Below are 25078 nucleotides of genomic sequence, written 5' to 3'. Positions count from 1 at the left end.
CTTTGGAAAAAGTGCAAAGAAGAGCAACTAAGATGGTTAAAGGCCTGGAGACTAAAACGGTTGCAGGATTTGGGTACGGCTAGTCTAGAGAAAAAAAGAACTAGAGGTGACATGATATCAATATTCCAGTATTTGAAGAGCTGCCACAAAGAGGAGGGGGGGGGGGGTCAATTTATTTTCCAAAGCACCAGAGGGCAGGACAAGAAACAATGAATGGAAACTAAGCAAGGAGAGAAGCAATCTGGAACGAAGGAGACGCTTCCTAACAGTGAGGACAATTAACCAGTGGAACAGCTTGCCACCCCAGAAGCTCCATCATTGGAGGTTTTTAAGAAGTGGACAGTGTCTTATCTGAAATGCTATAGGTTCTCCTGCTTGAGCAGGGGGTTGGATCAGAAGACCTCCAAGGTCCCTTCCAGCTCTATTCTGATTGATTGACTTCTGAGATCCCTTCCAGTCCCATGATTCCATGTTCTATTTATGTCAGAGCCTTCATGAGTGCAGAAAATATGGACCTACTTATGCAAATGGAATGCTCTCACTTTTCCTTCACCTTGAAGTGGATAACCACCTGTTCTGCTGATGTTCCCTAGAAGATGCAAACAGCCTGTGGCTCATTCCCCCAGGGCCAAAGGATGGACATGACCATATTTTTGAAGTCTGCTCAACATGATCAAAGAAAGGGATGTTTTGTTGAAGTTTGTCTGCTTTTAAATGTATTTACTAGGAAAACAGGATGGGAAGCTTTCATTGTGGCATTTCCCTTTCTGTCAAAATAATAAACAAACAAACTAATTAAGAGAAAACCCAATAAAGTCTTCAGGTGGAAGAGAATATTTGTAGCTCAGGGAGAACTGTGAGGTAGTCTCTGGGGTTGGTTGTTTTCTTGCAGACGTTTCATGACCTAACTTGGTAACATCAGCAGTGTTAGAAGGGGTTTCCAAAGTGGAAGAGGGGGAGGAGGAGGAGGAGGAGAAGAAGAAGAGGAGGAGGAGAAGAAGAAGAAGAAAAAGAAAAAGAAGAGGAAGAGGAGAAGAGGAGGAGAAGGAAGAGGAAGACAAGGACAAGGAGAAGAAGAAAAGAAGGGGAGGAGGAGGAAGAGGAGGAGAAGAAGAAGGAGAAGAAGAAGAAAAGAAGGAGGAGGACAAGGACAAGGAGAAGAAGAGGAGAAGAAGAAGAAGAGGGGGAGGAGGAGGAGAAGAAGAAGAGGAGGAGGAGGAGGAGGAGGAGGAGGAGGAGAAGAAGAAAAGGGATTCATTTCTTGGATTTAGGATTTAGCAATTGCAATTGCCCAAGACAATAAAAGAAAAGAGATCACGCTGGACAGTTGTGTTTATTTTGAGTGATCACCCTGCCATTGCCACCTCGAAAATATGACCTTTAGTTCTCTGATGGCTGCCCTCTCCTTCTTCAGCATGCTGGACAAACATATTTACTCAGAGTTTAGGAAGCACCATGGAAACAGGAATAGCTCTGCAATATTTTCCCAGTTGAGAAGTTTTTGCTGCTTGCTCCAGACTTACCACCACATGAGTAAATGAAGGAGGCATGGAGAGAGGTAAAAGCAATATCTTACTATAGCTGTCAAAATATGTCAACTGCTATGACAATATTAAAGAACCATTTATCAGCCCACTAATATTACGCCATCCTTCCCATATAACACCAGTGCTGTGGCCAGTGGTGGGATTCAAAAAATTTTAATTACCTGTTCTGTGGCCATGGCTTGGTGGGCGTGGCAGGGGAAGGTTACTGAAGGTTACCCTTCCCTCCTGGGATCACCTGGGACTCGGGAGGCAGAAAATAGATGGGGGCGGGGCCAATCAGAGGTGGTATTTACCGGTTCGCCGAACTACTCAAAATTTCCGCTACTGGTTCTCCAGAACTGGTCAGAACTTGCTAAATACCACCTCTGGCTATGGCCTAGCTACAGTATATGTAGTTTTATTTATTTATTTACTAACTAATGTTGGTTTGAAACTCAACATTAAGAACACTAAGATCATGGCATCCGGCCATCTCAATTCCTGGCATAGATGGGGAAGAAATGGAGGTAGTGACAGATTTTATTTTCCTGGGCTCCAAGATCACCGCAGATGGGGACTGCAGCCAAGAAATCAAAAGAGGCTTGCTCCTGGGGAGGAAAGCTACGGCAAATCTAGACACTATACTAAAAAGCAGAGACATCACCCTGCCAACAAAAGTGTGTATAGTCAAGGCTGTGGTTTTCCCAGTTGCAATGGATGGCTGTGAAGGTTGGACCATTAAGGCTGAGCGCCAAAGAATGGAGGCCTTTGAACTCTGGTGCTGGAGAGTCCCTTGGACTGCAAGGCCATCCAACCGGTCAGTCCTAGAGGAGATCAACCCTGACTGCTCTTTAGTAGGGCAGGTCCTGGAGAGGAAGCTCAAAGACTTTGGCCACCTAAAGACTCCCTGGAGAAGAGCCTCATGCTGGGAACGATTGAGGGCCAAAGAAGAAGGGGACGGCAGAGAATGAGGTGGCTGGATGGAGTCACTGAAGCAGTCGGTGTGAGCTTAAATGGACTCCAGAGGATGGAAGAGGACAGGAAGGCCTGGAGGAACGTTGTACATGGGGTCGCAATGGGTCGGACAGGACTTTGCACCTAACAACAAACTTACTAATTTTACTAACCTGCATTTATTGATTTTTTACAAATAACCCAAGGCTTAGTAATAAACCCAAGAATATAACCAACAAACCTCCCTTCTCCTATTTTCTTTACAAGAACAACAACCTGTGTGGTGAGTTGGATTTAAAGAAAAGCACTGGACTAAAGACCCTCAGCGGGATTTCGTGGCTACGGCAGAACTAGAACTTTCAGCGACTGGCTTTCTAGCCTGGTGTCTGAACTGCTAGTATGTCTCAACTTTGATAACTTGAAGATGTGTGGCCTTCAACTCAAGGCACCCAGCTGGCTTTCATGGCTAAGAACTCACAGTCTCCTGTTGATTGGCCCAAAGTCACCCAACCAAGCCAGCACTAGAACTCACAGCCTCTGTCTTTCTAGCCTGGTGCCTGAACCAACTAGGTGCTAATATTTCTCAACCTTGACAACCTGAAATGTGTAGCCTTCAACTCCCAGAACTGTTGGCTGGGGAATTCTTGGAGTTGAAGTCCACCTATTTTCAAATTGCCAAAGTTGAGAAACACTTATTCAGTCAAGTTATGAGCATCCTACAAGGTCAATAAGAAACATTTTTAGCTGAATAATTTTTATCGGAGCCTTGAATGCTTCAAGGTACAGAAACCAGCAGAGATCAGGTGAGAGGGAAAGGGCATTGTGATAAAACATGTGCCATAACATCACAACGCAAACCCAATGCTTTAAATTGGGAGGTTGATGGTCAATATCTTCCATCACCCTGCACTACATTCAATTACGTTCATTTTTTTTTCCTGAATGAAATCCATAGTTTAGAATAGAATAGAATGGAATGAAGCTGGAAGGAACCTTGGAAGTCATCTAGTCCAGCCCCTGCTCAAGCAAGAGAATCTATATACCATCTCAGACAAGTGACTGTCCAGTGTCTTCTTAAAAAGCTCCAGTGATGGAGTGTTCATGATTTCTGGAAGCAAGCCAGAACACCACTGGTTAATTGTTCTTACTGTTAGGAACTTTCTCCTTAATTCCAGGTTGCTTTTCCCTTTGATCAGTTTCCAGACACTATTTCGTGTTCTGCCCTCTGGTGCTTTGGAGAATAATTTGACCCCTTCTTCTTTAGGGCAGCCCCTCAAATATTGGAACACCTCTATCATGCCTCCCTAGCAGACATTCAAACAATTAGCTGCCAGTCAATATCTATATATTCATATATCTATATATCTGTATATCTATATATCTATATATGTGTTGTATTTGTGCCGATAAATAAATAAAGGGAGACTATTTATAAAAAGGCAACATTAAAAATAAAAATATGGTTTTCTGCCTGGATGGTTTTCTGTAATGAGCCGAAGGACAGAAAGGGGGAGTAGTGAGCTCCCTCCCATATTTGGGCATACCAGGGGTTGTAACACAAATACATATCTATATATCTATATATATTCTCTCTATCTCTCTATCTATCTATCTATCTATCTATCTATCTATCTATCTATCTATCATCTATCTATCTATCTATCATCTATCTATCTCTATCTCTATCTCTAATATCTATCTATCTATCTATCTATCTATCTATCTATCTATCTATCTATCATCTCTCTATCTATCTATCTATCTATCTATCTATCTATCTATCTATCTATCTATATATATATATATATATATATATCTGTGTGTACTGATAAATAAATAAAGGGAGACTAGTATAGATCTATTTCGAGCTAATTAGCTCTCATCAGCTAGCCATACCCTTACTGGGATTTGAACCTGGGCTGTATTATATCTTAGGCAGGAGTCTTAGCCACTAAGCCACAGGCTCGCCTCCTTATCAGTTGAGCCAGGGAAATAGGTATGTAAAGGTATGTATAGTCTCCCTTTATTTATTTATCAGTACAAATACAACACAAATATAAAAAGGCAACATTAAAAATAAAAATATGGTTTTCTGCCTGCATGGTCTTCTGTGATGAGCCGAAGGACAGAAAGAGGGAGTAGTGACCTTCCTCCCATATTTAGGCATACCAGGGGTTGTAACACAAATACATATCTCTCTCTCTATCTCTCTACCATGGCAGTGTGTGTGTGTGTTCCAGCCTAACTCTGGAACGCCACAAGCAATTTCAACCAAATGTGCTACACAGATGACTTACTCTCTGGAGAAAAATACTGTGGGGGTAAGACATCCCTAACACCCCTCGTGGTGTGTGTTCTGTTAAGATACGGCCTGTCTTGCCTTAAAATGGCTTCCACCGTATTGCCGTAGAATGGCTTCTACTGTACAGCGCAATAGATTTGCCATGGTAACGGCTTCACAGTATTCCACAAGGGGACTCCCTCTGGTAAGGGGGGGGAAAATCCAACATTAGAAATTACGCCTCTGCGGGGCGTAATTTTAAAACATTTTAAACTAATTTAATTCTGGCTGAAATCAGGGCTCAGGGAGAAGTCGCTCTTGCCATCGTCTCTTCAGGAATTGTGGCGAATTTAATGGAAGGAGAGAGGACAGCGCATTCCGCACTTACATTGCCACTTGACATTCCTGTGTAATAGAGGATTGGGACAAATAAATACCCAGGCAACGCTGGGTTATCAGCTAGTTCAATATAAACAAGGGTTTTGCATTCTCTATATTAAAATCTGGATCCATGCTGGGTTTTACGACTTAAGATTCAGCTGCCCTTTGCAAGAGGCCGCCATAAAATCTGTTGGGTGGAATCGTACAAACATTCAGAGATAATACGCAAAGAATTTGCACTAAATGGCCTCATTTTTCCATTCATTTCAACTCTTCAGCTGTTGCCAGTTACGAAATAAATCTCAGCTATTGGTGACTTTGAAAAAAAATTAAAAATTAAAAAAAAACCCAATGGAGCAAACCGTTTACAGACAATTGAAATGTAAGCCTAAACAAGAAGATAGACAAATAAAGTCATGGGGAAAAAGTAGATACAAAGAAAGAATAGAACGATGTCAGCAAATATTGGTTTTTCCACCTGCCCTGCCCCGTTCCGAGCCAAGGAACCAAAAATAGAAACTATCCAATGATAAGAAGGACTTTGTTTAAAGTATGGTTGGAGGAGGGAATTGAGGTTGGAGGAAATAGTTGTGAGGCTCTGTGTTTTGATGCACCTGCAAAGCCAAAGGAGATTCCATTGGGGAATAAAAAAAACGAAAGAAAAAATAATTTACAGCTAGTCTTCAACTCACAATGATTCGTTCAGCGACTGTTTGACTTATGGCAAAGGTAAAGGTTCCCCTCGCACATATGTGCTAGTTGTTCCTGACTCTAGGGAGCAGTGCTTTTCTCCATTTCTAAGCCAAAGAGCCAGTGCTGTCCGAAGACGTCTCTGTGGTCATGTGGCCGGCATGAGTAAATGTCAAAGGCCCAAAGGTGGTCCCTATTTTTCTACTTGCATTTTTATCTGCTTTCGAACTGCTAGGTTGGCAGAAGCTGGGACAAGTCACGGGAGCTCACTCCGTTACACGGCACTAGGGATTCGAAACACTGAACTGCTGACCTTCTGATCGATAAGCTCAGCGTCTTAACCACTAAGCCACCGTGACAACAGTTCATTTTGTGACCCGTTCAGAGTTACAACGGCGCTGAAAAATGTTACTTATGACCCCTTTTCACACCTGTGACCACTGCAGAATCCCCAGTATAATGTGACCGACATTCAGATGCTTGGGAACTGGTTCGTACTTATGGAATTGCTTGGTGTCCCAAAGTCATGTGATCTCCTTTTTGCAACCTATTCTATTGTGTTCGGTTCTATGCTTTCATTGCACTATTCTATTTTATTCTATTCTATTCTATTCTATTCTATCCTATTCTATTCCTTTTTCTTTTCCATTCTATTCTTTTCTATTCTCCATTATTCTATTTTGTTCTGTTCTATTCCTTCATTCCAATATTCTATTCTATTCTATTCTATTCTATTCTCCATTATTCTATTCTGTTCTGTTCTATTCCTTCGTTCCACTGTTCTGTTCTGTTCTGTTCTGTTCTATTCTATTCTATTCCTTTTTCTTTTCCATTCCATTCCATTCCATTCCATTCCATTCTATTCTATTCCTTTTTCTTTTCCATTCCATTCCATTCTTTTCTATTCTCAATTATTCTATTCTGTTCTATTCCTTCATTCCACTATTCTATTCTATTCTATTCCATTCTATTCCTTTTTTTCCATTTCATTCCATTCCATTCTATTCTCCATTATTCTATTTTATTCTCTTCCTTTTTCTTTTCTATTCCATTCCATTTCATTCTATTCTCCATTATTCTATTCTATTCTGTTCTGTTCTGTTCTATTCCTTCATTCCTCTATTCTATTCTATTCTATTCTATTCTATTCTATTCTCTTCTATTCCAATCTATTCTATTCTCCATTATTCTATTCTATTCTATTCTGTTCTGTTCTATTCCTTTTTCTTTTCCATTCCATTCCATTCTATTCTCCATTATTCTATTCTGTTCTGTTCTATTCCTTCATTCCACTATTCTATTCTATTCTATTCTATTCTATTCTATTCCATTCCCTTTTCTTTTCCATTCTATTCTATTCTATTCTCTTTTCCATTCCATTCCATTCTATTCTATTCTCCATTATTCTATTCTATTCTATTCCTTTTTCTTTTCCATTCCATTCTATTTTCCATTATTCTATTCTGTTCTGTTCCTTAATTCCTCTATTCTATTCTATTCTATTCTATTCTATTCTATTCCATTCCATTCTATTCCTTTTCCCCCATTCCATTCCATTCTCCATTATTCTATTCTATTCTATTCTATTCTATTCTATTCTATTCCTTTTTCTTTTCCATTCCATTCCATTCTATTTTCCATTATTCTATTCTGTTCTATTCCTTCATTCCTCTATTCTATTCTATTCTATTCTATTCTATTCTGTTCTATTCTATTCTATTTATTCTATTCTATTCTATTACTTTTTCTTTTCCATTCCATTCTATTCTATTCTCCATTATTCTATTCTATTCTATTCTATTCTATTCCTTTTTCTTTTCCATTCCATTCTATTTTCCATTATTCTATTCTGTTCTGTTCTATTCCTTCATTCCTCTATTCTATTCTATTCTATTTATTCTATTCTATTCTATTCTATTCCATTCTATTCCTTTTCCCCCATTCCATTCCATTCCATTCTCCATTATTCTATTCTATTCTATTCCTTTTTCTTTTCCATTCCATTCCATTCTATTTTCCATTATTCTATTCTGTTCTATTCCTTCATTCCTCTATTCTATTCTATTCTGTTCTATTCTATTCTATTCTATTCTATTTATTCTATTCTATTCTATTACTTTTTCTTTTCCATTCCATTCTATTCTATTCTCCATCATTCTATTCTATTCTATTCTATTCTATTCTATTCCATTCCATTCTATTCCTTTTTCTTTTCCATTCCATTCCATTCTATTCCTTTTTCCATTCCATTCCATTCCATTCCATTCCATTCCATTCTATTCTCCATTATTCTATTCTGTTCTGTTCTGTTCTACTGTACTCTACTCTACTTAAAAAGAATATAAAAAGGAAGGAGCTAAACATTTTGGTTCAATTTTGCAAGTCTTACATGATCTTAAAGCATACATTCAAAGCACCTATTCAGAGAAAAGGAAATCAGGCAGGATGAGGAAAAAAAGTGCTACTTTTGATCATTAGCTTTCAAGGAGAAAAAGTACTGTAGGTTTTTTTTTTGGGGGGGGGGTTGTGGTTTTATGTACCCAAGCAGCACACAGCTACTTGTTAATTATCTCATTGTCTGCAGCCATGCGAGACCTGTAAAAAAAAAATAACATTCCACGCTTTCAGATACAGGAGAAAACAATCACAACATTGAAAATATGCTCTCATAAAGAAAGGAGGTGATTCACGAACACGTTATGTCCTCCAACTATTTTGCAACCTGGGAGAGGAATTGAACATTTAAAATTCTAGGATGGGGGGAAAAAGCCCACCATATGGGAGAAAAAAAAGTGAATTAAAAACATCAGATTCATTCAGGAAATTCACCCAAGTCCATCTGGCCCTGGAGATCAATTGAGGAAACAGAATTGTTTTGAACACCCAAAATCGATTTGGGGGGAGAAAAAAATGCATTGCCAAACCTCGAAATGGGTTTGAATTTTTATAAATAGCTAATTCTACAGGATGAGGGACGCGGTGGCTCAGTGGCTAAAACACTGAGCTTGCGGATCAGAAAGGTCCGCAGTTCAGTGGTTCAAATCCCCAGCGCCGCGTAATGGAGTGAGCTCCCGTTCCTTGTCCCAGCTTCTGCCAACCTAGCAGTTCGAAAGCACATAAAAATGCAAGTAGAAAAATAGGAACCACCTTTGATGGGAAGGTAACACCGCTCCGTGCGCCTTCGGTGTTGAGTCATGCCGGCCACATGACCACGGAGACGTCTTCGGACAGCGCTGGCTCTTCGGCTTTGAAACAGAGATGAGCACTGCCCCCTAGAGTCGGGAACAACTAGCACGTATGTGCGTGGGGAATCTTTACCTTTTCTTTACAGGATGATGCCAACGACTTTAAATATCTGAATGCAATAATAATATAACAGATCACGCTTTCAAATTTTTAAAAATTTCCCTTTCCATATGCAGCTCACGGTGTCTTCACAGACTTATCCAGGCCTTGGAACAGAAAGGCAAGTACACATTTTTCTTCTTCTTCTTTTTTAAAGAAAACGTTTACAAATTCCTGCCACTACGTAGAAAACTGTTTCTCAAACTTAGCAACTTTTAAGATGTTAGACTTCAACTCCCAGTATTCTCCAGCCGATAGTTTGTGGAATTTTTATATACGGTCCTAGTGTAAAGCCTTTGTGTTTTACCACGCCTTGTTTTTAAATAAATGTTGGTTGAAACACCCGTTAAATCATTAGCTAGCGTTGTCACGCTTTACCTCTCCTAGCTCCCTAGAAATAGTTTCATAGCAAGTTACATTTTTCTTAGAATTAGAGAGGAAACAATGGGGGGGGGGGGGAAACATTCTAATTAAATTCCTGGAGGCACAGGGCTGCTGGGTCGGTGGGTGGAGGTGGCAACAATACAATTTAATCCTGCAAGTTACAGGGGGGAAAAGGGGGAATACAAGCCTCAAACTTCATTTGGTGACTCCGAGAAAAATCATTAGAAAGGCAGTGATGCGAAATTTACAGGGTTGCCTTACACACAGGAGCAAACCGTTTGCAACATTTATTTCCTTGAATGCAGGAAATATGGATATTTTGATTAGTTTTTATACACCGTATGAAACCTGGGTTTGCAACTTACCGTGTGGCTGACGAAATAATTATTCTGCTTCAGCCTCTGGATTGCTCCAGATTTGGCTAGAAGGAAGAAAATGGAGTAAAAAAAAAAAAAAAAGAAGGGGAAAAAATTTCCACGAATCAAGTTTCATTTCTGAAAATCATACCCACATCAATGGACTTCTTTTGGCAATTCCAATAGTCCTTGATTTACGACCACAATGGAACCCAAAATGTTTGTTGCAAAGCAAAACATTTGTTAAGTGAATTTTTCTCCCACCTGACGACTTTTCATGCCGCAGTTGTTGTTAAGTGAACCACTGCAGTTGTTCAGTTAGTAACATTAGTCATTAAATGAATCGGGCCTCTCCCTTGACTTGGCTTGTCAGAAGGTCGCAAAAGGGGATCACGTGGGCACTGCAACCGTCATAAATACGAGTCAGTTTCCAAGCATCTGAATTTTTGATCACCTGACCATGGGGAGGCTGCAACGATCGCAAGTGTTCAAAAAAAGTTCATAAGTTGCTTTTTCAGTGCTATTTTAACTTCAAACGAGCTTCCTAGAATGTTCTCCGCTGTCCTCACCACTCTCTGTATGGACTTTCTATCTGAGGCAGGGCGGCCACCAAATCAAGCAGAGAGTGTTTGTTAAAACACTCTCTAAATGAGACTCACTGAATGAACTGTTGTTAAGTCGAGGATTACTTTTAAATATGGAAATTATACATGCTGTTCTGCGGAGTGTTCCCCCCCCCCCCCCGCGACAACTTTTCAGTCTGGCTTAGAAAGTGCCAGAAACAAAAATAACTCTGAGGCATTTGCATGGAGTTTGCTGAGCTCTGGGTTGGCTTAATTAAATTGTGATTTCTGTAGGGATTTAGAAGGACGAGTTAAGTACCTGACTTTTGTGGGAGAGGCGTGTTCCCTGCTTAACCCAGGTGGTTAAGCAGACAACAATTAAATTTCATTTCATCCATGTCCAAATCCAAATTAAAATAAAAAAAAAGAAATGCAATTTGTCAGATGGCCGGTATTTTGCAGGTGTTCTTCCATAGACTTTCCCCTCCAGCTCTTTGACATTTCTTAAAACGTAAAGGTTCCCCTCGCACATCTGTGCTAGTCGTTCCCAACTCTAGGGGGTGGTGCTCATCTCTGTTTCAAAGCCGAAGAGCCAGCGCTGTCCCAAGACGTCTCCGTGGTCATGTGGCCGGCATGACTAAATGCCGAAGGGGCACGGAACGCTGTTACCTTCCCACCAAAGTGGTTCCTATTTTTCTACTTTCATTTTTTGCGTGCTTTCGAACTGCTAGGTCGACATTTTTTCCTTGCTAGCAAATTTTGAAGGGGGTCCCAGCTGCCTTATGCTTCTTAACACTAAGAATAACTTTATAAGTCACTTTGAATGTACACGAATCGACATACATTAAAATGAAATTTCATTACATACAGCTCTCAAAGGGTCACCACCTTCAATATACACTACGTAAACAAGACAAAATAGACAGACAAATAAATAAATACAAAATTCTAGTTCTAGTTTGCGCGTGTACATGTACATGGTGAGAGAAACAAATCCTGAGAGTTTAACAGACAGACAGCCTAAGGACAAAGCTGTTATAGAATCTGGTAGCCCAGCTAGAAATATTTCAAAATCCCCCCCCCCAGAGGGGAGTAACAGAAACAGACCGTACAGTAGGTGTGTGTGGGTCTCTAATGAAGCTTTGAGCTCTAAGCACACAGCGCTTAGAAGCAGTATTCTGAATAATGGGAAGCAAACTTCCTAGAATGTTCTCCACTGTCCTCACCACTCTCTGTATGGACTTTCTATCTGAGGCAGGGCGGCCACCAAACCAAGCAGGGATGCAATTTGTTAAAACACTTTCAATTGTGCCTTTGTAAAAAGTGGCCAGGATAGAAGGAGAAAGAGGTGCTTTCCTCATCCGACGCAGGAAATGCAGACGCTGGTTTACACACTTCCCTAAGGATGACGTGTGGAGAGACCAGTTCAGATTGTTAGTTATCTGCACCCCCGGATACTTAATACTATTTACCACCTTATAGCTGCATCCTAGATACTGAGTGGAGCACAACCGTGCTGGCTCTTTCTAAAATCTACAATGATCTTCTTTTTAATTAACATTTAGAACCAGGTTCCTTTTTATTGCACCTGTCCATCAGAGCCATCACCTCTGGCCTACATGCATCTTCATTGTCATTATTGAGTCCATCACCTGCACCTCCATAACTGTCTGGTTTGTCTCTGCAACCCAACAAGCAGACATAGAATTCAAAGGATAATTAGAACTGCAGAAAAAACAATGGCTGCCAATCTGCCTTCCATTGAGGACCTGTACACTGCACAAGTCAAAAAGAGGGCTGTGAAAATATCTACACACCCCTCGCATCCTGGACATAAATTGATTCAACTTCTACCCTCAAAACGATGCTATTGAGCAGCGATGGCGAACCTTTTTTGGCTCGCGTGCCATAAGTGGGGGAAGCGCAGGGGGGTCGTGTGCAGGCGTGCTGCATCCATAATGCAATGAGCGACCCCCCAGTGTGCATGTGCGTACTACAGGCGCTCCCCCCTATTTTTTGCATGCTTTTTTTGCCCTCCCCAGGCTCCAGAGGCTTTATAGGAGCCTGGGGAGGGCGAAAACAGCCTCCCTTGCCCCCACTGGAAGCCCTCCGGAGGCTTGAGAGACCTTCAGGACACTTCCCTGAAGCCTCCGGAGCAGTCAAAACGAACCTCCAAGCAAACAGGAAGTGACTCCAGTTTGCTCGGAGGGTCGTTTTGAGCACTCCAAAGGCTTCAGGGACCTTCAGGAGGCTTCCCTGAAGCCCCCGGAGCAAACCAGAAGTCCGTTCCCGAACGTCTGGTTTGCCCATAGGGCTGGTTTTTTGTGCTCCGGAGGCTTCAGGGAAGCTCATGAAGCCTCCGGAGAGCCTTGGGGGGGGGGAGGCTCTTTTCACCCTCCCCAGGCTCCTATAAAGCCTCTGGAGCCTGGGGAGGGTGAAAAATGGCTTTAAAAAAGGGTGAACTTGTGTGCCCTGACAAATGGCTCCGCGTGCCACCTGTGACACGCGTGCCATAGGTTCGCCACCACTGCTATAGGGCACTGCACATCAGAACAACTAGACACAAGGACAGTTTTCCCCAAACTCTGCTAAACAACTAATCCCCACAACACTGTCAAATTATCTACTGACTGTATTACTATTATTCTTCTCTTCCTTCCTAGTATATATCTCTTTCCACTTATGACTGTAACCATGTTGCTTGCATCTTTAAAATATATATTGTTTTATTTGTTTTCTAGTATAATTTGATTGCTTATTAGTCGCCTATGACTATCACTAAGTGTTGTATCTTATGATTCTTGATGAAGTATTCTATTTTATTTTTCTTTATGTGCACTGAGAGCATCTGCAAAGACAAATTCCTTGTGTGTCCAATGACACTTGGCCAATAAAGAATTCTATTCTATTCTATTCTATTCTATTCTATTCTATTCTATTCTATTCTATTCTATTCTATTCTATTCTCTCCATATTCTATTCTCTCCATATTCTATTCTCTCCATATTCTATTCTATCCTACTCTATTCTATTCTTTCCATATTCTTTCCATATTCCTTCCATATTCTATTCTATTCTATTCTATTCTATTCTATTCTATTCTATTCTATTCTATTCTATTCTTTCCATATTCTATTCTATTCTATTCTATACAATTCTATTCTATACAATTCTATTCTATACAATTCTATACAATTCTATTCTATTCTTTCCATATTCTATTCTATTCTATCCACCACTGCTTTGTCATTCGCATACTTCACAATATAATTTGTAGCAGATTTCTTTACATGGGTTAAAAATTTTGCCCCCGTTTTACAATGTTTCTCGCCACGTTTGTGGAGTGAATCGCCACAGGGGTTCAATTAGTAACACGGTTGTTAAGTGAAGCTGGTTTCCCTGTTGACTTCTCTAGGCAAGCCTTGAGTTAATACATGTGTAAGGGGGAATAAAAACCCTATGCCGACGTTTTATCACCAAACTAGGTAACCTCATCAGTGCTGCAAAATTACAAACATTGTAGTCTTCTCTTGTAGGACTTGTTGCCATCTCTAAATCACTTGGGTCATCCTCTTCCACATTTTTTCTACTTTGTTGAAATCCTTTTTCAGATGCGGGGACCAGAAATGGATAGAAACAATACACCTGTCAGCAAGTGGTTGATTCTTGATTTTCTTCTAATATTATTACCTGAGGACGCAAATGGGATTCCTACAAAACGTCAACCCAATATATCTCAGCTTCATCTATCTCACTGTTCTGACCTCGGCTTCCCAAAAGCATGAAGCCGATTCCTTGTCCCGATAAAACCCCTTTTATTCAGCTTTAAAGTGAATTCCTCTCCAGCAAAGTCCCAGCCAAGAGTCTTCCAAGAGATTTCACAGCTACAGACCTTGATCAGGCTTGGAGAGCTGCCAGGCCGATATCTTCCAAACTCCATGCTGTAGCAGCAATTACTTGGCAAGAAGTCAGGAACAGATCTTCACCCTCATGAATTGAACTAATTGTCTCCTGCAAACTCCACTCCCCTTTCCCTCCTCTTTATTCCCTCTGGGAGGGGACATTAATCGTCCACCTGTGGCCTTAGTCCTAAGTCAACCCTTGTTCCTTAACTGTTCCCTTCTCTTGGCAACTCTGCGCATGCGCACACTGGGAACAGGCTCCAACTGTTCTTCTGCCTCACTGATGTCTGACTCTGAAGGCAGCTGATAACTGTCGGACGGCCCTGGCCCCCTCTCTGCCTCAGATGCAGAGCCCTCATCCGAGCCTTCCCCAGACTCCAGGACTGGCCTGTGTTCCTCCCCAACCTCCTCACTGTCCGAATCTGCCGCCAGATCCGCTGGCAGGCCACAACACTTACTAGGACCTTACTACTTACTACTTACTAGGACCTACATTTTGGAGATCCATTAACTACTGATAAATTAACTCCCCCTGAAGACCTCATCTCCCATTTCATACTGTGAATACCATTCCCCCCCCCCCCCATGCCCATTGGCATTCCGAAACAGACAGTCCCCGACTTCTAACAGTTAATTTAGTGACCTTTCAAAGTGACAATGGCACTGAACAAAGAGACTTATGACTGTTTTTCACACTTATGACCTTGCAGCATCCCCATGGTGACACGGCCAAAGTTCAGAAGCTTGGCAACACAGACATATTTATCATGGTTGCAGTGTCCAGGGGTCAAGTGATTTTCCTTTTGCAATTTTCTGGCAAGCTAAGTCTACACATTAACAGAGCTGGAAGGGACCTTGTAGGCCATCTAGTCCAACCCCCTGCCCAAGCAGGAGACCCTGCACCATGTCTGACAGAGGGCAGTCCAGTCTCTACTTGAAAGCCTCCAGGGATGAAGCCTCCACAACTCCCAAAGGGAACTTCTGTTCCATGGGTTGATTGTTCTCACTGTCAGGAAATTCCTCCTTATTTCTAGGTTGAATCTCTACTTGGTCAGTTTCCATCGATTGTTCCTTCTCTGGCCTTCATGTGCTTTGGAAAATAGCTTGACCCCTTCCTGTCTTTGGCAGCCCTCAAATATTGGAAGACTTCTATCATGTCTCCCCTGGTCCTTCTCTTCACTAGACTAGCCATGCCCAGTTCCTGCAACTGTTCATTGTATGTTTTCGTCTCCAGTCCCCTAATCATCCTGGTTGCTCTTCTCTACACTCTTTCTAGAGTCTCGACATCTTTTTTTATAGTGTGGTGACAAAAACTGGGTGTGGTCTTACTAAGGCTTTGTAGATGGGTATTAATACCTCACTTGATCTTGATTGTATCTTTCTGTTAATGCAACTTAGGATTGCCTTGGCTTTTTTGGCTGCTGCCACACGCTGTTGGAAACCAGATTTACTTAACCATCGGGTTACTAACTTAACAACTACAGCTATTCACTTAACAATGGTGGCCAAAAAGGGCAACATTCACTTAACCTCTTTCTCACTTAACAACGGAAACTTTGGGCTCAATTGTGGTGCTCAGATGAGGACCTCTGGTGAATTCTCCTGCCTTCCTGTTAGAGCAACGTAGTGAATCAACCACGTAAAAAGATTGTACATGTTCCATAGGCAACCATTTGATTCCACAATATGGAGCTCCATATTGGATCCTTTGTTTGGACTATAATATAGTTGAAACCCAAGTCACATTTCCACTTAAGAGAAAAGGAGGATGGAAGGGAGCCAGTGAATTAGCATCTTGTTTCCATGAAAACGCCTTAGCATGCTAAATCCATGATAAGTATCCCAGCACGTCACAAGGATGTCGTTGTGAGGATGCTATGTTAAGTCAGGGGTCATTCGGACTTAGAGGATAACAGAATAATAGAATTGGAAGGGATCTTGGAGGTCTTCTAGTCCAACCCCCCTGTTCAGGGAGGAAACCCCTACACCACTTCAGACAAATGTTTTTTTTTTCAGGAGGCAACTGGACTTTGACTTTTTTCTTTTGAAAACGTTTCACTTCTCATCCAAGAAGCTTCTTCAGCTCTGACAGTATAGTGGGGAATGGAAGGATTTATATTCCTTGTCAGACAGCTGGTCATTTGCGTCCTTTCAGAGGGTCGTTGAGGCCACTTGGAGATTTATCTGCGTCCTCAGGGTCACCCGAGTGTTGCAAATGGTTCCTTTAGTCTGCCATTTTTTCCCTCTGGAAATCCATTTCTACTGCCACACCATTCAAAGGATCTTCATCCCAAATTGTATAGCTAAAAGTCTGTCTAATCCATGATTTAATATCTAGATAGCAAGACCTCTGTGTGTTCTACTCTACGGTTGTTAGAATCCCTCACTTCTGAGTATGAAGGCTGGGCTACGAGCATCAACACCTCCACCGTCAAAACAAGGGAGAAACAAGGCAAACAGTCAACCTCAGCTGTTAGGAAACTTCTCTGAACAACTGGGTCAGATGTTATGCTATCTCCCTGCAAGCCACACAGTTGATTTTTTTTTGCAGAAACTTTACCATCCACTGAACACAACTTCATCAGGAAGACACATGAATGCATTTCCATTGGATTCCTTCCTTTGAAAATTTTGAATTTCTGAGGCCGGGGAAAATGACCCCATTTGCAAAAAATATATTACTATATTGTATTGTATTGTATTATTATAATATATTATAATATAATATAATATCTAATATAATATAATAATATAAAAATGAAATGAAATAATAAAATAAAAATCAATCAATAAAAATAAAATAATAAAATAAAAATCAATCGATCAATAAAAATAATAAAACATATTAATAACATAAATAAAAAAATAAATATTAAATAAATAAAATAATAATAAAATAAAATAAAGTAAAATAAACTAATAAAATAAAATTAATAGAATAAAATAATAAAATAAAAAATAAAAGTAAAAAGATGAAAATAGAATAAATTAAAATTAAAATTGTTAAAATTAAAATTACAACTTTCTCCCCAGGGGATCCCCGGCGTGCCCGGAGCTTGTCCCCATGCAACCCATCGGTTGTGCAGAAGACAACAGGGGGCACCTAACATCAAACGGCTGATGTACCTTCAAAACGTAGGTAGGTTCTGTGCATCACCCCAGAACACCTTTTGATCTTCTACATTTTAACCACCCGTGCCGGAATTTCAACTTCTTTGTTCGTTTCCAGAAAGCTACGCCTTCTTTTCAAAAACATTTCAGGCTTCAGGAGCCTTACTAAGCATGCCAGCAAACGATAAAGGCTCTACGTTTCTTCCTTTCCCCCCTTTCTCGTAGTACAAATACAGGCTCCCAGGTAATCATTTACCATTTTTCTTTCTGACCTGAAGGTTGCAAACTCTCTAGAACGCCCATAGGAGAGAGAAAAATAAACATTTACGGCGGTCAAACACAGCTGCTCCCAAGGCGGCTACAACACCAGTTACACCATTATACAACTGCAAAGGGGAGGTTTATAGATCTCCAGCTTCACCCGGAGAAAGAAACCATTTTTCTTTGGGGAGACGTCAGCGTGAAAACAACCGAGAATAAGTTCAATAACCGTTCCACCTACGTCAAATCAACCGGACCACGGCTTCTGCCACAACGAAGGAATTGCTATATTGAGAGTCCCCGTTTTTTTAAAATGTTCCCAACAACCTGGTGAGGTAGGCTAGAGACAAAGAGCTAGTGATTTGTAGAGTAGAAAAATCACACGGAAAGGAAATTTCCACCTAAAGTCTTCCCACGATTCAGCGCAGTCCAGTTCCCACTATATCACCCTATCTTTGTAAACTGCTAGGCAACTTTACGGTTTTACACACACACACACACACACACACACACACACACACCGTGTCTCCCAAAGGTGCTTTTTCAAGAGGCAACTGGCCTTCCTTTGTTTTTTTTCCCTTGAAGAGGTTTCGCTTCTCATCCAAGAAGCTTCTTCAGTTCTGACCGAAGGGTGGAGAAATGGAAGGAATCAGATGAACTCCACGTGACCTCAACGACTCTCAGAAAGAGGATTAATGACCAGATGACTGCAAGGAACATGGTGAAGAATGGAAGGATTTATGTTCCTTGAAGTTCCTCGGTCCTTAGGACACTTTCTGAGAGTCGTTGAGGCCACTTGGAGGTTCCTCTGAATCCTTCCATTCACCATCATTCAGTCAGAACTGGAGAAGCTTCTTGGATGAGAAGTGAAACATCTTCAAAGAAAAAAAAACCAAGAAAGTCCAGTGGCCTCCTGAAAAAAAAAAGCACCTTTGGGACAACCACGACTTGGATGACAGAGAATCTCCAAAGACTTTTAACTACAACTACAGAGTTGAAGAAGCTTCTTGGATGAGAGGCGAAAGGTCTTCAAGGAAAAACAATGGAAGGCCAGTTGTCTCTTGAAAAAGCACCTTTGGGACAACCTTGTCCTGGGTGACTGAAGATCTCCATAGAGACCTAAAGCAGGGATCCCCCAATTGGGAGATACATTTTTGGTGGGAAGCCAAGAGAAGTTGATGTGAAGAATTTTTTAGTTACTAATTCACTGTTCTCAAAGCAGCCAAGAAATTAAAAGGCGCTTGCTGCTGGGGAGGAAAGCGATGGCAAATCTAGACAGCATCCTAAAAAGCAGAGACATCACCCTGCCAACAAAAGTGTGTCTAGTCAAGGTTGTGGTTTTCCCAGTTGCAATGGATGTCTGTGAAAGGCTGAGCACCAAAGAACTGAAGCCTTTGAACTCTGGTGCTGGAGAAGACTCCGGCGAGTCCCTTGGACTACAAGGCCATCCAACCGGTCAGTCCTAGAGGAGATCAACCCTGACTGCTCTTTAGAAGGCCAGATCCTGAAGAGGAAACTCAAAGACTTTGGCCGATTGATGAGAAGGAAGGACTCCCTGGAGAAGAGCCTCATGCTGGGAAAGATTGAAGGGCAAAAGAAGAAGAAGGCATATAAATCCAAATAAACCAAACCAAACCAAGAAGGGGACCACAGCGAATGTGGTGGCTGGATGGAGTCACCAAAGCAGTGAGCTTAGAGGATGGTAGAGGACAGGAAGGCCTGGAGGAACGTTGTCCATGGGGCCGCGATGGGTTGGACACGACTTCACAACTAACAACAAAGCTTCATTGTCGTGTTTCCATTGTTCCTTTGGATTCATTGTGGTGTTTGGGATTTGTAAAGGAGCAGGGGTGCAATAAGACGGCACCTAGTTCACAGTTCAAAGGGAGTCATCTTTAACATGAATAAAACAAGCTCATTCTAAGTCCTCGACTTACGACCACAACTGAACCCCACATTTTTCTGTTGCTCGGCAAAACAGTTGCTAGGAGGGTTGAGCCCCGTTTTACGACCTTTTTAACGCAGTTGTTCAATGAAGCACTGCGGTTGTTAAGCAAATCTGGCTTCCCCCGTTGACTCAGTCCCCCGGGAGCCAAGGTTACAAACAATAATCACGTGACCCATCACAAGCCCCCCCCCCAATTTTGATCACATGACCACAAGGAATCAGGTGACCACCGTCCGAAGAGCAAAAAAACAATCAGAGGTCACTGTTCTTCACTGCCGTTGTAACTTTGAACGGTCACTAAATGAATGGTCAGAAGTTGAAGGCTACCTTTAGGTGAACTACCCTTCTTCAGTAGGGAGAACTTCAAAGGTAAGAAAGGTTTGGTCACCATGCTATCAAAATAGATGTGGAGACTCTGGAAAGAGTGCAGAGAAGAACAACCAAGATGATGAGGGGACTGGAGGCTAAAACATACGATGAACCGTTGCAGGAACTGGGCCTGGCTAGTCTAGGGAAGAGAAGGACCAGGGGAGACAGGATAGCATTTTCCAATATTTGAGGGGCTGCCACAGAGAAGAGGGGGTCAAGCTATTTTCCAAAGCACCTGAAGGCCAGACAAGGAACAATGGATGGAAACCGACCAAGGAGAGATTCAACCTAGAAATAAGAAGACATTTTCTGACAGTGAGAACAATCAACCCATGGAGCAGAAGTTGCCTTCAGAAGTTGTGGGAGCTTCGTCCCTGGAAGCTTTCAAGAAGAGATCGGACTGCCATTTGTCAGAAATGGTGCAGGGTCTCCTGCTTGAGTGGGTGGTTGGACTAGATGACCTACAAGGTCCCTTCCAACTCTGTTAATCAGTTCTCTGTTAACCCACAAAAAGGTTTCTCCAGCATCTAACATGACAGTGTTGAGGTCCTCTACTTGAGGGCCTGTCCCAGAGGAGAAGGCATGGGCCTCTTCTCCAAAGCACCCGAGGGCAGGACAAGAAGCAACGGATGGGAACCTATCAAAGAGAGACCCAACTTAGAAGTACGGAGAAACTTCCTAACAGTGAGAACAATTCATCTGGAATGGATGGCCTCGAGAAGCTGTAGGTGCTCCTCACTGGAGGGTTTTAAGAAGAAACTGGACAAGCATTTGTCTGAAATGGTAGAGGGTCTCCTGCTTGACGGTTGTAGTATCCCAAGGTTTTTGCGACTTTCGGACAAGCTAAATCCAGATTCACTTAACAACCGCATTACCAGCTTAATGATGGCAGTGATTCATTTAACCACCGTGGCGAGGAAGGTTGTAAAATGGGGCATGGCTCTCTTAACAAATGTCTCACTTAACGACAGAAATGTGGGGCTTAACTGCGATCATTAAGTCCAGGACTACCTGTCCAGGTGAAGCAGCGCCCAGGGATGAAGTCATTCCTCTGAAAAAAATTCCCAAATTTTTCCAATCCTGGTTGAAGCGCAAAACAACTAACTATTGATCAGTGGAACTGCTTGCCACCAGAAGTTGTGAGTGCTCCAACACTGGAGGTTTTGACGAAGCGGCTGGACCAGAGGTGGGTTGCTGCTGGTTCAGCCTGGATTGGCTGAACCAGTGGTAGTGGCAGCAGGAGGCTCCGCCCACCCACCCAGAAATGTCTCACACACACGGGAGCGCGCCCGAACCGGTAGTAACAAAATTGGCAACTCACCACTGGGCGGAGCATTCATTTATCTGAAACGGTAGAGTCTCCTGCTTGAACAGGGGGTTTGACTAGAAGACCTCCAAGGTCCCTCCATTACAGGTAGTCGTAGATTTACAACAGTTCCCTTAGAACTTTTACAACCGTTTCAACAGCACTGAATAAAGTGGCATCCGACCGTTTTTCGCTGTTACGACCTTTGAAGCTTCCCCGTGGTCACGTGACCGAAATCCAGCCGCTTGGCCACTGGTTCCTACTTACGACCGTCGCTGTGTCCTCTTTTGCCACTTTCTAGTAAGCCAAGTCCATCTTCAAGCTAGCTTCCCTTAACAACCACCTGACTTGACCATTGCAGTGAGAAAGGTTGTAAAACGGGGCAGAACTCATTTAACAACACTTCTCGCTTAACAAGGGAAGTGTTGGGCTCCATTGTAGTCCTAAGTCGAGGAGTTTGGCTTCGAGCCTCCTCTGCCAGCTGCAGCCTACCTGCCCCGGCTGTTGGACTCGAATGAGCGACCAGGCGCCCGGAATCAGATCGATTCTTCTCGACTTACTTCGGAGAAAGTGAAATCCCTCCCACGCGGCGCCAGGAGGGGATCTAAGAAGAAAGGATCCCGGATTCCCCCGCAGATCCAGGTGAGCAGGGAAGGGGGGGGCACAGGTGATCCGTGGGATCTCACCCCGCAGGGGAAAACGAACAGAAAAAGTTGCGCAAAGGGAAGAAAAATCGCGCAGGGCAAAGCAGCCAACTCACCTGTCGCCTCGGGATCGTTCCGGAATGGAAGAAGGCTGTGGATCGCAGTGTGCCATCCCCGGAACTAAGTCGCTCAGTTTCTGTCTCTCTCTCTTTCTCCCACTTTCTCTTTCTTTCTGCCTCTCTCCCCCACCACTCTCTGTTTCTGCCACTCTCTCCCTCCCACTCTCTCTGCCTCTCCTACTTTCTTTCTCCCTCCCTCTTTCTCTCCCCCCCACTCTCTCTCTCTCTCTCTCTGTTTCTCTCAGTTTCTCTCTCTTTCTGCCTCTCTCCCTCCCACTCTGTCTCTTTCTCCCACTCTCTTTCTGCCTCTCTCTCTGTGTGTCTGTCTGTCTCTCCCACTTTCTCGCTCTTTCTCCCTCTCTCTCTTCCTCTTTCTCTCTTTTTGCCTCTCTCCCACTCTGTCTCTCCCAATTTTCTCTCCCTCTTCCTCCGTCTTTCTCACTCTTTCTGCCTCTCTCTATTCCACTCTCTCTGTCTCTCTCACTTTCTCTCTCTTTCTCCCTCTCTCTCTCTTTTGCCTCTCTCTCTCCCCCCCTCTCTCCCACTTTCTCCTTCCCCCTTCTCCCCCACTCTCTCTCTCACTTTCTCTCCCTCCCTCCCTCTTTCTCTCTTTCTACCATTCTCTCTCTCCCACTTTCTCGCTCTTTCTCCCTTCCTCTTTCTCTCTTTCCGCCTCTGCTTCTCCCTCTCTCTTTTCGCCCCTCTCTCTCTCTTCTGCCCTCCTCTCTCCCCCACCGATTCTGCCTCTTTTCGCAGGAGCCCGTCCGAATGACCGCCCCTCATTGGGCAGCGGGCGTCACGTGGACGACCAAGCTGGAGGGAGTGTGTGTGTGTGTGTGTGGTGCGTGTGTGAAAAAGTTTTACAAAGTTTTGGGAGTGCGGGGCTTTGGAGAGAACCGGGACCCTTCTTTTCTTGCAAGCGAGCCGGGAGGGGGGGAATCTCAGGCGACAAAAGATGAAAGGAAAGCCCCGAGTTTGTTTGTTTGTCAGAAAAACAATAACAATCAATCAGTCAATCAAGAGCCTCTCTTGCTTTGTTCTTCTGTCAGGTAGATTTTGGGTGCTGTTTTCTCCTCCCCCCTCCGCCTCCCCCACCCCAAAAAACTCCCAGGAAGAGTTCGTGAAGGGGAATAGGACTCAGGAGTCAGGATCCTGACCTGAGCTACTCACAAGGAAGTTCCCAAGGTGCTTTTACAGGAGACAAGTGGACTTTCTGGTTTTTTTCTTTTGAAGTCGTTTTTGCTTCTCCTCTAAGAAGCTTCTTCAGCTGAAGAAGCTTCTTGGAGGAGAAGCGAAATGTCTTCAAAAGGAAATAACCCCAAGAAGAAGTCCAGTTGCCTTCTGAAAAAGCACCTTTGGGATAACCAGCACCTGGATGACTGAGAATCCCTACAAACTTCGAGCTAATATTTTGTACGATTTGATAGCTTATTAGTAACCTTGGCTATCCCCATGTGTTGTATCTTTTCATTCTTGATGAATGTAGTTTATTCTCCTTATGTACACTGAGAGCTTATGCACCAAAGACAAATTCCTTGTGTGTCCAATCACACTTGGCCAATAAAGAATTCTATTCTATTCCATTCCGTTCCATTCCATTCCATTCTATTCTATTCTATTCTATTTCTACTCTACTCTACTCTACTCTACTCTACTTTACTTTACTCTAGTCCTAGTCCTAGTATTAGTCCTAGTCCTAGTCCTACTCCACTCCACTCCACTCCACTCTAAACAATTTGGGATGAATACCCTTTGAATGGTGCAGGAATAGGAATGGATTTCCAGAGGAAAAACTGCAGACCACAGGAACCATTTGCACCACTCAGGTGACCCTGAGGACACAGATAAAACTCCAAGTGGCCTCAAAGACTCTCTAAAATGGTGCAAATGACCTGTAAGGAATATAAATCCTTCTATTCTTCAACCATCCATTCCGAGCTGAAGAAGCTTCTTGGATGAGAATCCAGATGTCTTCAAAAAAAAAAAAAAATCCAGAAAAAACCAGAAAGTCCAGTTGCTTCTTGAAAAAGAGCAGGAGTTGGATTAGAAGACCTCCAAGGTCCCTCCAAATTGTTATTTTGTGTTCAGTCAATCAAGGCTCACGCTGTTGTTTTCCTGTGTCTACAGAGATGCTTGCCTCTAGACCTCAAATCTAGAAATGCTTACTTAATTTAATTATTTAATAGGAAATTCTGTGTGAAAAGTATTCCATGGGGGCGCAGTGGTTAAAATGCGGTACTGCAGGCTACTTCTGCTGACTGCCGATTGCCGGCTGTTCGAGTCTCATTGGCTCAAGGTTGACTCAGCCTTCCATCCTTCTGAGGTGGGTAAAATGAGGACCCAGATTGTTGCGGGCAATAGGCTGACTCTGTAAAGTGCTTAGAAAGAACTGTAAAAGCACTGTGAAGCGGTATATAAGTCTAAGTGCTTTTGCTAGCCCTTCTTTCTTTCCTACCTTCCTTCCTCAGTGGTTAGAATGCAATACTGCAGGCTAACTCTGTCCCTAGCCAGCAGTTCGATCCTGACCAGCTCAAGGTTGACTCAACCTTCTGTCCTTACGAGGTCGGTAAAATGAGGATCCAGATGGCTGGGAGCAAGAGGCTGACTCTGTAAACCACTTAGAGAGGGCTGTAAAAGCACTGTGAAAAAGTATATAAGTCTAAGGGTTATTGCTAGTCCTCCCTCCCTCCCTCCGTTCCCATCTCCCTCCCCTCCCTTTCTTCCTCCCTCCCTCCTTTCCTCTCTCCCTTCCTTCTTCCCTCAGCCAGCAGTTCAATTCTGACTGTCTCAAGGTTGACTCAGCCTTCCATCCTTCCGAGGTGGGTAAAATGAGGACCCAGATTGTTGGGGGTGATATGCTGACTCTGTAAATGGCTTAGAGAGGGCTATAAAGCACTGTGAAGTGATATATAAGTCTAAGGGTTATTGCTAGTCCTCC

General features: G+C 42.8%; 1 protein-coding gene across 2 annotated transcripts in view; it reads right to left on the bottom strand.

Annotated features, from left to right (window-relative positions):
• Positions 1 to 22665, bottom strand: part of PGCKA1 (PDCD10 and GCKIII kinases associated 1) — a 57845-nt gene extending 35180 nt beyond the window's left edge. Inside the window, exon 1 of one of the 2 annotated variants that reach the window (XM_081959804.1) lies at positions 22138 to 22665. The gene's annotated coding sequence lies outside the window, so the exon portion shown is untranslated. Of the gene's footprint in view, positions 1 to 17508; positions 17644 to 22137 lie in introns of those variants that run through there. The other variant, XM_081959805.1, reaches the window with a different exon arrangement.
• Between the last annotated feature and the right edge of the window lie 2413 nt (positions 22666 to 25078).

The sequence above is a fragment of the Natrix helvetica genome (genome assembly GCF_964273705.1).
Source record: "Natrix helvetica genome assembly, chromosome: 7".
Classification (NCBI taxonomy): Eukaryota; Metazoa; Chordata; class Lepidosauria; order Squamata; family Natricidae; genus Natrix; species Natrix helvetica.
This window is presented reverse-complemented; position numbering and strand designations above follow the sequence as displayed.